This window comes from Eschrichtius robustus, chromosome 14 (assembly GCF_028021215.1).
Source record: "Eschrichtius robustus isolate mEscRob2 chromosome 14, mEscRob2.pri, whole genome shotgun sequence".
Lineage (NCBI taxonomy): Eukaryota > Metazoa > Chordata > Mammalia > Artiodactyla > Eschrichtiidae > Eschrichtius > Eschrichtius robustus.
In genome coordinates, this window is record NC_090837.1 from 11,807,689 (window position 1) to 11,823,763 (window position 16,075).

Here is a 16,075-nt window from a genome sequence, read left to right on the forward strand (position 1 = left end):
TTGGAGCCAGAAGAAGTGGTCAGGGCAGCTACTCTTGCCCAAGGGAGACCTTCTGAGGTTGTAGGGCATAGGGTTCTGGATAATTAGGGTCCAGATATGGAAATATTGGGCGTGTGTGAAAGACTAGGGTCTTTTGTTTTGCTCGCGGCATGTGGGATCCTCCCGGACCAGAGCGCGAACCCGTGTCCCCTGCATTGGCAGGCGGACTTCCAACCGCTGCGCCACCAGGAAGTCCCTAGGGTCTTTTTGCCTTATACATTGGGAAGTGCCTTTGTATTTTGGCTCAGCATCTAACTTCTTATTTTTCTTTTTCCATAAATAATATACACTCATTGTAAAATAAATTAGAAAATAGATAAACAAAAATAACCCCAAGTCCCCACCCTCTACTGTTATCATTTTGGTATAATTTTTGGTATAATTCTTCCTGACAAATGGGTATGTGTATAGTTTCTCTAAACAATAAATGATAAAACCATGAAGCTAGGATTATCCATACATATTATTTTGAAACCTGCTTTTTTCACCTAACAAAATAACCTCTGATTTGTTTTTATCAGTTTGAGGTCTAACATTGTAATCTTTCTTTGCTATTTTTCATTAATTTCTCAAATACCTGTTTGCCCTGATTAGCAGGACACCAAACATCATCCTGATTGAGGTTTCCTGATTTCCTCTAGCCTCATGATTTTTCCACTCTCTCTGGGGCCTTTTCAGTCCTAAGGGATCAGCTCTGCCAACAGCCAAAGAAAAGCGTACTGGTCCACCTGCGTGGTTGTTTCAGTTCCCACCACAAGGAGTCACTGTTGAGCACTAGTCTGGCACTGATAAACAGTCAGGTGGCTGTTCATCTGTAGGTGCCCTAGCTGGGTTCAACATGCAACATTCAACGAGTATTTATGGAGTGATTATGTGTGCCAGCAGGGCTGGGGAGACGGAAGTGGACAAAAAAAGAGCATGTTTGAAACAGGTCATTGGCCCAGCTCCCCCATGCATGCCCGTTTGGATTCTTTCTTGCTAGCAGACTCTAATGATGGCTACGATCATCATCCAATAGCCCTGAATTGGGGGCTCTTCTGTCACTGAAGGGTGTTTGGTAGCATTCCTGGCCTCCACCAGTAGAGGTAACACTAGATACCAGTAGCACCCCTACCCCATCCCTGTCATGACAAACAGAAACGTCTCCAGATGTTTCTAAATGTTCCAGGGAGGGTGCAGATTTACCCCTGGTTGACTAGCCATAAAGGTCATGTTATTCTTCACTCTAGTACAATGCTATTGACTCACCTGATATTCACATAGTTAAGAAAGGCCTCTCAATCACTCAGTGCAGACAAAACCTGCTTCAAGGAGACTTCTCTCTACCTACTGTGAGAAGCAGCTGGCAGTTTCCTCTCCTTTAAAACATTGCACTGAATTACAATGTTATATCATAAACATCTTACTTTGTCAATAAATGTATTTCCTGCTCATTTTTAACGCCTGAAATCTGCCACCATTTATTCCACTGGCCTCCTATTTCTAGAAATGTAGGTTGTATCCATTTTTTTGCCTGTTATAAGCATTGCTGCAGTGAACAAGTTTGAGTGTTAACTTTGGGTACATCCTTGGCGATCCCTGTAGTGTGAATTCATAGGAGTGGAGTTCCTGCAGCAAAGTGTTTACATATTTTAAGGCTTCTGGTGAATGTCGCCATATGGCTTTCCAAAAATTCATACCAATTTATGCCTCTCCCTCCCACCGCCCCGCACAATGCGTGAGAGTGAGCATTTGAGGTTAGGTTCTTTTTTTTATTTGTTTGTTTGTTTTAACATCTTTATTGGAGTATGATTGCTTTACAATGGTGTGTTAGTTTCTGCTGTATAACAAAGTGCATCAGCTATACATATACGTATATCCCCATATCTCCTCCCTCTTGCGTCTCCCTCCCACCCTCCCTATCCCACCCCTCTAGGTGGTCACAAAGCACCAAGCTGATCTCCCTGTGCTATGCAGCTGCTTCCCACTAGCTATCTATTTTACATTTGATAGTGTATATATGTCAGTGCCACTCTCTCACTTCGTCCCAGCTTACCCTTCCCCCTCCCCGTGTCCTCAAGTCCATTCTCTACGTCTGCGTCTTTATTCCTGTCCTGCCCCTAGGTTCTTCATAACCATTTTTTTTTTTAGATTCCATACATATGTGTTAGCATACGGTGTTTGTTTTTCTCTTTCTGGCTTACTTCACTCTGTATGACAGACTCTAGGTCCATCCATGAGGTTAGGTTCTTAATTGCTTTTCAGAGTTAATATCTTCTCTTCAGAGTTGTGCTACTGAGTTTGGGAAAGTTCTTATAAATGAGCTGGACCCCAGTTCTTCCTGAGAGAGGGGTTTATGTCACCTCTCCACGGGCTGGGCCATCATCCTTTGTAACGTCCTGGGCTTGGTGAGACCTTGAGAGGGCCTCTAATCGGGTGTTTTACAACATTTTTTTAATCAAGATACACAGTAACAAATATGATTTATATTGCAACCCTGTACACACACACACATACACAAATACACACGCATGTACACATTCACATACACAACTAAAAGTTTCATGAAACAATACTCATTCTTACTATACATGATATTTTATACACTTTTTTCTATTTAATTCCATATCATTTACCAAATGCTGGTGGTGATCCACCACTTCGATTTCACACCCCACTTTTGCACTGTGAGCCACGGTTTGAAAAAAACACTGATAAAATCAATCCTCCCGCCACCACCAGCCCTTCCTAGGCAGCTGAGGTTCCTTTGACGATGTCCTACCTCTGATGCCACCCTTTGAGCCACTGGGACCTTGAAAGCAGTGACCAAGGGCTGCGCTCATGCCCACATTCCTCCAGCGCCAGGGTCAGCTTGGAGAGAACCTCAACTCAGTAAAGCACTATCCACTCAGCTCTGAGTCTCCTTAATATCGTGCTCTGCTTCTGCCTTTCCTCAATGTTATGGTGCCACTCTTCACATTTTAAGTTTCATTTAAACTTTCTTAAGGAGTGTTTTTTTTTTTTTTAATGGATACCTCTCTTCCTTAGTAGCCTTAAAGCTGCAAGAGGGCAGGGATCATACCTGTCTTTATTCACCATTTTATTCCCAGCTACATATCTAGCCCACAGGAGGGACTCAATAAATATCTCTGAATCAATACACCTTCCCACTCATGTAGCCCAGGAAAACTCCCCAGTGCCTTAATGAACAGTCTTTCTTATGGATTGCAAAGCACTTCAGAATCTGGCTCCCATTTGGAAGCCCACTGTTCACATTTCCCCCCACAATTCCTAAATATCCAATTAATCTATTAGGTACTCAGGGTTTCCTAGATCAGACATGGATTTTGCCTCTTGGTACTCACCCCTCTGCCTAGAATTCCCTTCCCCTTTGTCCTCCTGGTGAATCCCTGTTTATTCTCAGGCCCAACTCCTGCCTCAAAGCTTCTGCACTTTGTTGAATGAAAAGTTTTTTGGGAAAGCCGCCTGACACGCTTGCTACTGATCTCCACCAGGGGGAAGCAGTGAGCCACCCTCAAAGGATTCTTGCTTTAAATTCTCTTCGCTCAAAAATTATCATTGGTTTCTTGAAGCTTCGAACCATCTCGGGAGCTGGCTGGTTCCTGTCATTTCCTGCCCTTCACCTTAACCAAAAATGTTATCCCAAACTAGAGGAAAAAACAAGTGTCTTTCGCACCAGACTCTTGTTTCTTGAGAGTCTTGCCGTATTCAGCTTGGTATTCCCAGCTCTCAGCCAGAAAGCTGGAGTCTCCTACAGTGATGAAATCAGATATTTTAAATTCTGGTGTGTAGTGGGGACTCAATGCACGTTTGTTGAGGGACTGAAGGAATACAAGTTGTGATGAGAAACTCATATGGAAACCAAACGTATGGAGACAAGGAAGCTTTATGTCTGGCCAAGAATGCATGTAATCTCTGTCTCTCTCTTTCTTAGAGCATAGGGGCAGCTTGATTTTAGAGTTGTTAACTCTAATCTTAGCTTTCTCCTTGGGTTTTGGGGCTATCCTTATTTCCCAGTGCCCAAGGAACCCCAAAGATAGGAAAGCTTAACCCTTTCATCTCTTCTCACAGCTTGTTAGGTCAGCCTTAGCCTGACACCAAAGAATGCGCAATCATTCCTTCAACAAGCTCCAGGGACCCCGAAGCCAGGATATCCTAACCATTCCTTATCATATCAGCTATGGCCTGAAACCACAAACATTCATTCACTCATTTAACAAAGTTTATCGAATGCCTACAGTATGCCAGGCACTGTTCTAATCTCTGAAAATGTACGCTTAGATGTCTGTCCTTGTGGAGTTTACATTCTAGTGGGGGAGACAGGCAATAAATTATATCATAATAAGCATGTACATTAGAAAGTGTGTTAGAATAAGTGCTGTGGAGAGTCCAAGGCTGGAGACCTCAGGTATGAAGACCACGGGCTCCCTTCCTGAACCTTCCTTTCCTGGGTCACGGCTGCCTTATCAGAGGAGAACCTGGTGGGGGCATGGCTCAGGTATCAGAGTGCTGTGGCCGTGGCTCTCTCTTTTCTGATGCTTCCTCTTTCTCTCTATGCTGTTTCTTGGCTTTTTGATTATTTTTAGCCTAATAATGTGTGGTCATTTGTACCTTCACTTTCCGAAGGAAAAACCCAGGTTCAAGGTAATGGAAGACCCTGCTTCTCTCCCTCCCTTTCTCCCACCCCTCCCTCCTATACACATGTATCAAGCACTCACTACACATCTGGTACTGTGCTGGGTTCCAGGGCTTGACGACTTTCTTGGGGCTTCAGGGTAGAGCTGAGACCAAGAGGAGGAGGAGGAGGAGGAGGTCTGCTAACGACCGGGGGGTGGTGGGAGCACATCGAAGTGCATTGCTTCCGCAAGCAGGGCTTGACGACTTTCTTGGGGCTTCAGGGTAGAGCTGAGACCGAGAGGAGGAGGAGGAGGTCTCCTAATGACCGGGGGGTGGTGGGAGCACATCGAAGTGCATTGCTTCCGCAAGCAGGGCTTGACGACTTTCTTGGGGCTTCAGGGTAGAGCTGAGACCAAGAGGAGGAGGAGGAGGAGGAGGTCTCCTAATGACCGGGGGGTGGTGGGAGCACATCGAAGTGCGTTGCTTCCGCAAGGGAGCTCAGAGCGTCCCAGACGTGGAGAGACCAGTGTGGCTGGCCCACTGGGAATGTTGGGCAGAGAGGTGGGAGCTGGCATCAGACAGGAGGCAGGGCCAGCCGCCACGGTGGACCATGGCACAGAGCTTGCATGGCAGGGTTTTGAGTAGAAGATGCCTGGATTACTTGTCCAGTTTTCAAACAAACACTCTGGCTGCAGAGTGGGTGGGTGGCTTGGAGTGAGATGCCAGGACGCGTAAGAGGAGCCCAGGGTGCCATTGGCAGACAGGTGCCCCGGGAGCTCGCTTTGTTGAGCCCCCCTCCAGCTCCTCCTCCTGAGTTTCGGGGGTGGGTGGAGGGGCAGGGAACTGGCAGCCAGAAGAAAAACAGGATGCAAAGTGGCCCCGAAATAGGACAGCCTCAGATGCTCTCTGGTATCTCCGCAGTTTGGGTATTGAATGAAGCCCACCAGAACCCCGCCTTCCACTCTAGCCTTCCTCCCACGGGAACAAAGAGTAGGCGCCGTCTTGATTGCCCTATTGTTCCAGTTGCTTCTAACTTCGGGAGGGCTGGGCTGGGTGGCGGAGGAAGAGCCGCCCCTTCCACCGCCCGCCGTGTCTGGTGTGTTCCAGCGCCACGTCCTCATCCGTTCTCCAGCGTGCTGTTCTGTGGCTTCTCAGGAATCCCTTACACAGCGTGACTCCACGTTAGGACTCTTGATTGCAAGCGACAGAAACCTGATGTGATTACCCTTCCGCAGGCATGGCTCATTCATTTACTATAAATTTCGATTGAACATCCTTTGTTTCGGTCTTGGTGGGGGACTAGGGACACAGTGGCGGGCAAGGCCAGCCAGCTCCCGCGGACCTTGTGTTCCAGACCCGAGCAGTCCAATATGGCGGCCACTAGACTCATGTGGTGAATTAAACGTATGTTCATTAAAGTGAAATAAAATTAAAATTTCACTTCTTCCATGGCACTAGCCGCACTTCAAGTGATCCATAGCCACCTGTGTCTAGTGGCTACCCTATTGGCACAGCACGGTTCTAGGTCGTTTCCATCATCACAGAAAGTTCTGTTGGACAGCACTTTTCTAGAATATGTCGAGAGAAACAATACACAGGAGAAATAACAAACGGTGATCAGTTTTATGTGGAGAATTAAAATAGGGTGATACGATGGTGGCTAGGTGGCCAGCTTTGATGGGGAGGCCACAGAGGGAGGGTCAGTCAGAGCTCTACCAGAGAAGCAGAACCGGTAGAATAAATATATTAAGAGATTCATTGCAAGGATTTGGTTTACGTGATTGTGGTGACTGGCTGGGTAGGTCTGAAATCCGTGGGGTAGGCGGCCAGGAAGGGCTGGCTGGAATGATTGGGCATGAGCTGAAGTCGCTATCCGTGGGCAGAATTTCCTTTTCTTCAGGGAAGCCTGAGTTCTGCTCTTAGCGCCTGTCAGTGGATTGAGCCAGCCCCTCCAGATTACCGAGGGTAATCTCCCTTACTCACAGCCACCTGACTGTGGACTTCAATCACACCTACAAAGTACCTTCACAGCAGGAGTATAAATTAATAATTGCTCGAATTACTGGGGACTGTGCCTTAGCCACGTTGACATATTGAACTGACCATGACAGTGGGCCTCTCTGGGGAGGTGACATTTAAGCTAAGCCTTGAATGACAAGAAGGTACAGATATGAGAAGATTGGGGGAAGAACATTTTGAGCAGAAGAAACAGGTCATCAAATCTCAAAAGCACTGTTAAGAAGCAGAAAGAAGACCCACGTGGCTGAACCGTGGGGCGTGTTCCGGTAACCCGTTCCTATGTAACAATCTACTCCACAATTTAATGGCTCAAAACAGCACCTACATTGTTATCTTTCATGATTCCCTGGGTTGACTGGGCTCAGCTGGGGGGTTCTTTGGTTGCGTGTGTTACGGGCTTGACTGGGCTGGAACATTCAAGATGGTCCACGTGCGTGGATGGCAGTTGACACTGGTTGTTGGATGGGAGTTCAACCTGGGCTGTTTATGGGGCACCCACGTGTTGCGTGTGGCTTGGGCTTCTTATGTTGGAGTGAGCATTCCAAGAGGCAGGAATTGGAAGCCACCAGTTGCCTTAGAAGCTAGTCCTGGAACAGGTACCGTATTGCTTTTGCTGGTGACTGGATCAGTGAGGGGTCAGTCAGGGAGCAGAGCCACCCCGAGGGTAATGGAAAAAAGAATTTATCATAGAGTGCAGACCTTATACAACAGTAGGAGGAGCTGGGGAAGTAAAAGTTTGGAAGGACTAACTGGAGATTCAGAGCAAAGTCTCTAACCTGCCCTGATAAGGGAAGCCAGCCTGGGTTGTTGGGAACTTCTGGAAGCAGCATGTCCAGTTGTTGCAGGGGGACCATGAAGAGGGGCTGGTGTAGATGCCAGTGGAAGGTTATTGGTTCTTTGGAGCTGTCACCTCTGTGAATTTGCAGGAAGCGTCTGGTGGTGGACCTGAGGTCACCGTTGGTCACCAGGGTCCACGTCAGGAAGGAAAGTTGGCCGTGGAGCAGGGAAGATGGAGGATGAACTCCATCTTCTGCACCTGCCGCCTGCTGCCCTTGCCACCCTTCAGAGCAAGATGGCTGCTGCTTCACTTTCTCTGCCCTAATCTGGTACATGTTCACTTTTGGCCAACTCTAACCTGAAACCACAGAGAACAGGATTCTGGAAACGTGGTCCCAGCCTAGCCAAGTCGACAATAGGCTAGTACAGCGCAGGGAGCAGGGGTGGCAGGGAGAAGGTGCAGGCGGAGATGCAGGCGGGGACCAGCTCCTGGGGAGCCTCAGAGCCATGGCAGGAAAAGCAGAATGGGAGGCTGTTGGAGGGGGTTTTAAGAAGGGAATCGTCTTGATTTGATTTCACTTCACTCATAAGGCAAAGATGGATGGAGCTGGCTTTAGGCAAAGTTCAATCCATCAGTCAGTCTCTCTCCTTCCTCCTTCATCTTAGTTCTGCTTCCCTTGGGGTCGGCCTCAACCTTCCCTATCTATTTAACTCTACCTCACTTTCCTCATCTGCAAAGTGGGCATGCTGATAATATCTTCCTCATGGCGTGGTTGCAAGAAAAGAGTTAATATAAACACTTAGCCTGATGTCTGGCAAATCAAGTGCTTAATATATGATAGCTATGATTATCCTTATTAATTAATTAATTTATTTATTTATTTATTTATGGCTGTGTTGGGTCTTTGTTGCTGCACGCGGGCTTTTCTCTAGTTGCAGCGAGCGGGGGCTACTCTTCATTGTGGTGCGCGGGCTTCTCATTGCGGTGGCTTCTCTTGCGGTGGAGCACAGGCTGTAGGCATGTGGGCTTCGGTAGTTGTGGCATGCGTGCTCAGCAGTTGTGGCTCGTGGGCTCTAGAGTGCAGGCTCAGTAGTTGTGGCACATGGGCTTAGTTGCTCCGCGGCATGTGGGATCTTCCCGGACCAGGGCTCGAACCCGTGTCCCCTGCATTGGCAGGCGGATTCCTAACCACTGCGCCACCAGGGAAGCCCCATCCTTATCATTCTTTTAAGTCAGCTTCTTCCTGCACACTGCCCCCCGCCCCACCGCAACCCCTTCCCTCCCAAAAGCTGAATCTGAAACAGTGTATTTTCCCCGCAAGCCTCTGGCTGCTCCCTGGGGTACAGGACATTCCACCCCCCCCCCCCACACACACACTAGCCTTTATCTTACAGCCCCAGAAGCAGAGCCGCAGGTCAGCACCCAGTCCAGGGCTTAAGCTGCCCTTCCCGATGCAGCCTCTCTTTCTGCTTTCTTGCCACATTCTGGCCCCTCTGTCTAGCCCACCTGCCGCCTCACACAGCCAGCTCTGGCTTTTGTGTAACCACCGCACACACACCCCCTGACCCCTGTCCCGCCCCAATGAGAACAAAGAGAACCTGGCTCCCCGCTGTCATCTCTGATCAGCACCGTGGGTGCACCCAGCAGGTGCTGAGCAGAATTGGGCACAAAACTGACACTGAACTTGTACTATATGGTCTGCAGGGGCTGAACTGTTTGAGGATTGTGGGTTCCATGTGCACTACACCTGATCAGCCAAGTCAGACCCAGGCGGACTGTTACAGCTTAGACTCAGATCCCAGCTCCTTCTCCCAGGCTCCTGATGTCTCCACTAGCTCATCACACCCAGCTACCCTGATCTTCCTGCTTTTCCTTGAAAGGCCTGCCTCAGGGCCTTTGCACGGGTCCTTCTTTCTGCCTGGAATGCGCTGCTCCAGTCTTCCTCTGGCTGGTTCCTTGTCATTTTGGTCTCAGCTCAAATGAGACCTTCTCCTGATCCCACCTTCATCTCAGTCACTCACTCATTTCTTCATGGTCCCTATCACAAATACAACGATTTCGTTTTAAATATTTGTTTCTCTACCCCTTCTCACTAGAACAGTGGTTCTCAGACCTGGATGTGCATCAGAATCCTCCAGAGGGCTCCGCTCCCAGAGTTCCCGTTTCAACTGGTCCAGGTCGGCACCTAGGAATTGTTACCATGATAATGGTAACAGCACATACTGAGTTCTTACCGGGCCAAGAGCTGTCCTGGGTAATTGACATGCAGCACTGGCTTATTTAATCCTTTCAACAACCTCCTGAGGTCCATGTGATTATTATGTCTATTTTCTGGTAAGAAAACTGAAGCTCAGAGTCACACAGCAACTAAGTACCAGAGGCAGGGTTTGAACCTGGATCCATCTGAGTCCTGTCGAGCCGAGGCTCCCTCAATAGGGAGAGGTGGGGGGAGTTCCCTGGCGGTCTGATGGTTAGGACTCCGCACTCTCACTGCCGAGGACCCGGGTTCAATCCCTGGTCGGGGAACTAAGATCCCACAAGCTGTGTGGCATGGCCAAAAAAAATAAATAAATAAAAATAAAAAACCAGAGAGAGAGAGAGAGAGGTGGGGACAGCTTTCCCCTTAACTCTGGGAGGTCCCTCTACCTCTGCTGAAGTGGCTGCCCTTTGGGGGGTTTGCAGGGATGTAGCAGCTTAAAAGAGACCTTGAGATAAAAAGAAATTACTTAAAGGCTGGATGTAACTACCAAGTAACAGCAACATTGCCTGTTGACAGAGCACCTTGCGTTGTAGGAAGTACCTGCATACAGGTGACCCCATTTGATCCTCACAGCAATGTGAGTGGTGGGCAGATGAGTACACGTTTCACAGGTGAGAAAACTGAGGCCAAAAGAAGGTCACTTTGACCCTCCCACGGTCCCACAGAGCTGGAATTGGAACTGCAATGTCCCATTCCTGATTCTCAGCGCAGAGCCCTTTCTGCTGTATGCTGTTGGAGGATGATGGTGGTGGCCATATTTCCCCTCCAGGTGGGATCCTCGAACTGGAGAGCCGGGCGCTGCCCCAAGCTGGGTGTGGCTGGGAAAGCTCAGAAGCCCCTTGATCTGCTTCAGAGTCCAGGGAGGCTCTTCCTTCTCCTGGCAGGGTTGAGTCTCTCTTGGTGACTGTTTCTGCCCTTCTCAGCCTTGGTCCTAAGAGAGAATGGGAGGTGTCCTTGGCCATATGAATGTGTTTGAAAAGTTCAGTAAATGTGCAGGAGGAAAGCAGGAAGGGCAGGGAGGATGGAGAAAAATGTTATTACCTTGTATTGTTATTTGAACCAAGTTATTTTCCCCTCCCCCTAAAATGTCCCAACATAGTGACACTGCATTGCTGGAAACTACGAGAGGGGTCCAGTTCATGATAGTCACGCTTTTCACTCAGTTTTTTTTTTTTTTTGCATTGTTTACTTATTTTCCTGATTACCGACTTACAATCTTATATGAGAAGTATCCAGTCTATTGTTTGGGGAAGGAAAAAAAAAGGCTTTGTTTTGACCATAATTTGCATGCTAGTTAGTATTTTAAAAATGGATCCATAGGAAGAAAAAGTCTAAAAGGAAATACACTTGGATATTTACCATAGTTGTTTTTGGAGTAAGGTGATGTTACCTCTGTTTTGCTCATCTGCATTTTCTATCTTTCTGGGCAAGGAACAAACAATGATGTAATTTAAACAAACAAAAAAAAATTAGAAAGAAAAAAAATCTGCCTTGAACCCAGTTTGTTTACCTTTTCTGTACCCACCCCTTTTGTTATTTCTATGATTTCCTCATTGATTAACCCCCTTCTTTGCACCTGTTCAAAAGGGCAAACTTCCTGCTGCATCTTCTTGAAGTTAAATTCCCTGTGGCTTAGACAATTCTTGACGATGCTCTAAAATGCAACTTAAATGCCACCGCTGCCGGGAAGGCTGCCTGGATTGCCCCTGCTCCACTCTTGTGTTATTCATCCTGCAGTTCTCTTGTAGTTATTTTGATATATAAATCTCCCATATCAGATTAGAAATTCCTGGATAGCAGGAGCCATCACAAAAATAACAATTAATTATTAAAAGTATGCTCTGTATCAGGTACTGTTCTAAGCTGATTTTAAGGGTAACTTCATTCAGTCTTCAGAACTTGCCCATGAGATAGGGACTGTTGTAGTCCCCAGATTTCAGATAAGAGAACTAACGTGCAGGGAGGTGAGCCTAGTGACGCAAGGTCACGTGCAGTGAATTGTAGGGTGCCAGGATTTGAGCTCGGGCTGACCACAGACTCTTTTTTTTTTTTTTTTTTGCTTCTTTTGTTTTCTATAAAGTACTTAGCACAGTAGCAGAAGTTTCATTGAGAGGGAGGTTGAAGCATTTCTAGATTTGCCCCAGGAGAGAGAAGTGAGAAATAGAGAGTAGTTTCTGTCTATATCACTGATGGGCTTATGTGGTGGAGATAACAAACAGATAATGAGAGAGAATTCTCTCTAAATCAGGGGTCAGTGAAGTATAGCCCACTGGCCAAATTTGGCCCTCTGCCTGCTTTTGAAAATAAAGTTTTATTGGAACACCGCCACACCCATTTGTTGACATTGTGAAATAAAATTCACATTTAATGGCAAGACAAGAAAAATTTAAATATAAAAAATTAAAGATAACATTCCTTTTTGATCTTGTAAGAGGCCACGATGACGCTTAGATCTGGATTGTGTACACTGTCAACAGTACGTCATTTAACGTACAGCCCTCTGTCTCAAAAACTTATATAACTGTACCTTGACTTCTAATGGGCAGAACAGTTCTTGGAGCTTTCCAAGATGCCATTCCTGTGTTATAATCCTCATTTTGGCTCGAATAAAGTTTTCCATTTCTTTCTTAGATCGATGGATTAATTTTTTGTTGACAACATATTATATTGTCTATGGCTGTTTTCACACGGCAACAGCAGAACGGAGACCGTATGGCCCAGAAAGCCTAAAATATTTACTACCTGGCTTTTTACAGAAAAAGTTTTGCTGACCCTTGTTGTAAAAGACCAAGCAAGAAATGCTGAGTGTTGGCTAAAACAAATACACATATGCTCTAAGGCAGGAGAGATCTCAGTCTGATGTTAAGAAGAACTTCCTCTGGGAGGAGGGAAATAAGTACACGATGAGACTGGGGGACATTGACAGTGGAGAGCTCTACGATGAGGGTGACTTACTATTTGCACAGTGGTACAGCATTACCTGGAACTGCCCTTTATTGAGCACTTACTACACTAAATCCTCAGGGGAAGGAAGAAAAGGCAGGGAGGATGGACAGGCCCCAGAGAGATTAAGTAACTTGCTCGGGGTCACACAGCTGCTACAGGGTAGAGCCTGCACTCAAACCCACACCGGACTCACTAGAAACACACGCTTTCTAGTGTTTCTTGCAGTGTCCCATGTACCGATTCTTCTTGTCTGTTTCCCACCAGACTGTGAGTTTTTTGGGGGATGGGGATCACATCTCATTATCTCTTGAGTGCTGCCTGGATGGTGCCCCTGGAGGGTCACTCTCATTTAGGGGGGTCTGTGGTTCTCTTTGGGGAACGTGTCACACCATCCCAATAGGATCCTGAATTCGGGGGTGCCTGCACTCCAGGTCTCCCTGCTGCCTCCACTCCTACTTGGAAAAGGAAACCCGAAATGCCTCCCTTCCCCCAGTGACACAGACCTGTTGATGTGTCCCACCCCCCACCTCCGCCCTGTCCTTGGGAACAGAGGTCGGTTTAGCGCCGTCATCTGATCATCTTCTTACTTTAGCGCTTTTGTTTTTCCCTTCTCCGTCTGGTACTTTGTGGAGGAGAAATGAGGCGGACAAGCTTTGTAATCGGATATCAGGACACCCTGGGTGATGGTGACAGATTGTTTTTCAAGCTCTAACTTCTAAAGACCTTCTGCCTTCATTGTCATGGAAGACGGAGGGACTGAGTGGCAGGCTGTATTTTTGCTCTAAACCCTAGGCTCCTTGCTGGAAAAAGTTGGGGCCAAATAGCTGGTTGGCTGCAAACACTTGGATGCTTTTTCCTCCCAGTATTTATTGCCTTGGACGCCATCTGACCGGGGCCACTATGTGATGATTCTTGACGACCACCAGGGGGCGCTGCCTGATAATCTTCCTTTAGCTGAGACGCCAAAGAATTTGCTCAAGTGCCACAGAAAAAAAGATCTACATTAAGGTGCAAACTGGAAGGAAGCTCAGTCTAATCACCTCAGCTTTCAAATAGGGAAAAAGGAGTTCCTGAGAGGAGAAGGGCTTGACCCATCCACGGCAGGGAGCAATGTAGGCTGAATTCCGTGTTATAGACAGAGCATCTGGGCGGGCTGAGAACCAGGGGGAACTTCAGTCTCTTTTCCTGGCTGGCCTTACATGAGCTGCACAGCATCGGAGCAGCTCCTGGTTCCTGCCTGCCTCCAGTCTGCTCAGATGGGGGTCTTGCTATCACTAACCTTCCTGCAGCACTCATGTCACTGAAGCTCTTACCTCCGTCTCCCTGCTACACTGAGAAACCAGTTAAGAGAAGAAGATGATCTGTAAAGGAGGAAGCTTGAAACGTGCCTTCAAATAATGACTAGTGGAGATGCAAAGGGAGCTCGGAAGGGACGGTGGCTTCATTCCCTTGGGAGACGTCTGGAGGAGCGTGGGGCCAGACATGGGGTAACTCCAGCCACATGGGGGCTTCCCGGAGGCTGTCAACAGGATGGCTGTGAGAAGCAGCAGGACGTGCTTTGATTGAAATCAGCGTCTTGGCCTTTGCCACGTGCCCGGCACTGGGGCACAGAGATAAAAAAGACACGGGCTACAGTTGGCAAGGGGCTGAGCTCCTGGGTTCTTCTTCTAGCCGGCCCGGCCAGTTTGTGGCACATTTGGGAGGGTGTGTGAGTTCTGAGCCTGGCATGTGCATCCTGGCTGGGCCACTGGACTGTAGTGAATCTGGTTCAGCCCCTTGCCTGTCAGAGCCTCTGTCTTTGACACAGGCATGAAAGTGCCTGGCTGTCTCGTGGCTGTTGCACGGAGCAGGCGAGATGACGTAGGTTCCCCGTGTCGGGCTACCTCTGCTACCCAAGCAGAGCTGTGCTTCTGTCCTTTTGGCTGGAGTGAACTGGGAAGCAGAGGAACCAAGTGAATGGGCCAAGCCAAAGGTCTCTCCCTCTGCTCCCCTGTTCTGCCTCCAGCCTGCTTCTCAAAGGCAGACTCCTCCAGAGCAGAATGGTCCGGGGGCCCCAGAGCTGGTAAAGCCCACTCCCCAATGGGCGTGGGCAGCCAAGGGTCATGCCAGGACTTCGGTCAAGCCCCCGAATTTGCCAGAGCTCATGCCCCATGGATGAGGGGCGGGCAGTGCAGCCCTTTTATGATTTTGGAGCAGAAAAAAGATAACTCATCACAGCCTTCCTTTAATACATTTGAGAGGTTGGAAAAGTTTCCATCATCTTTTATAGAACCGTAGGACTATATTTATTTCCCCAAAGGGAGCAAGATTCTGGACTAAAGGGCTTTTAGGCAGGGGATCCGTCGGCTTCCACGGGGTCCTTCCTCACTGCGGACTGTCTCCGGGTATGGGGTGGGGGCGACGTGCTTCAGAACAACGATCATTGTTAATCCCATCGGATGTCAGGGTCACCACATCTCAGGCCCCAGGCAGGAGGCTTTCTTGGGCTCCTCCATGATAGCATGTAAAGGGCAGCTCGGGGTTTCTCAGCCTTGGCACTGTTGACGCTTCCGGCTGGATGATTCTTTGCGGTCGGGCTGTCCTGTGCATTGTAGGCTGTTCAGCAGCAGCCCGCTATGCCAGTAGCTTTGAGGCCAGTAGCGTCCGTCCCCCACCCCCTCCACCTTGAAATCAAAATGCCTCCAGGCCTCCTCAGGTGTGCCGGGTGGAGAAGCGCCATCTGGACTTCTCCAAGGCGGCAGGCTCGCCCCACTGATGCTGTTCCTGCTCGGACGGTGACGACGATGAGGGTGACAGCGGTGACGACGATGAGGGTGACAGCGGTGATGACGATGAGGGTGACAGCGGTGACGACAAGTGAAGTATTCTGAGGCCAGGCGAAAGCCAGCAGAGTTTGTGAAGACCGAGGCTCTATAAAAGCACAGAAACCCGTAACTGAGTTGGACTTTGGCTTATCATGCCCAGAGTGTCGTTTTCCCAGGGGTCTTCAGTCAAATTTTCAGGAACCAGATGAAAGCTAGAAGCCTTGATGTACCATCCTCCCTCCAGCACAGACACACATACACATGCACACACACGCACACACACACACACACGCACGCACGCAAGCACGCAGGTGCGCGCTCACTCTCACGTGCATAATCCTTCCCTCTCTCCCCAGGGACCTAGTTAAAACTTCCATCACTTTTGCAGGTAAACAGCTCTCCACACCCTGACTTCTTCAGCCGTGAGAGCCTGGACCAGCCACGCGGCCTCCCTGAGCCTGGCGTCTTGGTCTAAACCCTTCCCCCGTGCTTCTGTGTCTCAGGTTTGACCTTCATGCTGGGCCAGTGAGCTGACGGCAGTAACCACGCCCCCACCCTCACCGACAGCTGTACAGTTCACACCGTGGCTCCCGGTTGTGATTGTTATTCTTG

The 16,075-nt window shown here is 48.4% G+C and overlaps 1 protein-coding gene across 1 annotated transcript in view; it reads left to right on the forward strand.

The window, feature by feature from the left end:
• Positions 1-16,075, forward strand: part of KSR2 (kinase suppressor of ras 2) — a 391,791-nt gene that overhangs the window by 78,747 nt on the left and 296,969 nt on the right. The window lies entirely within an intron of this gene.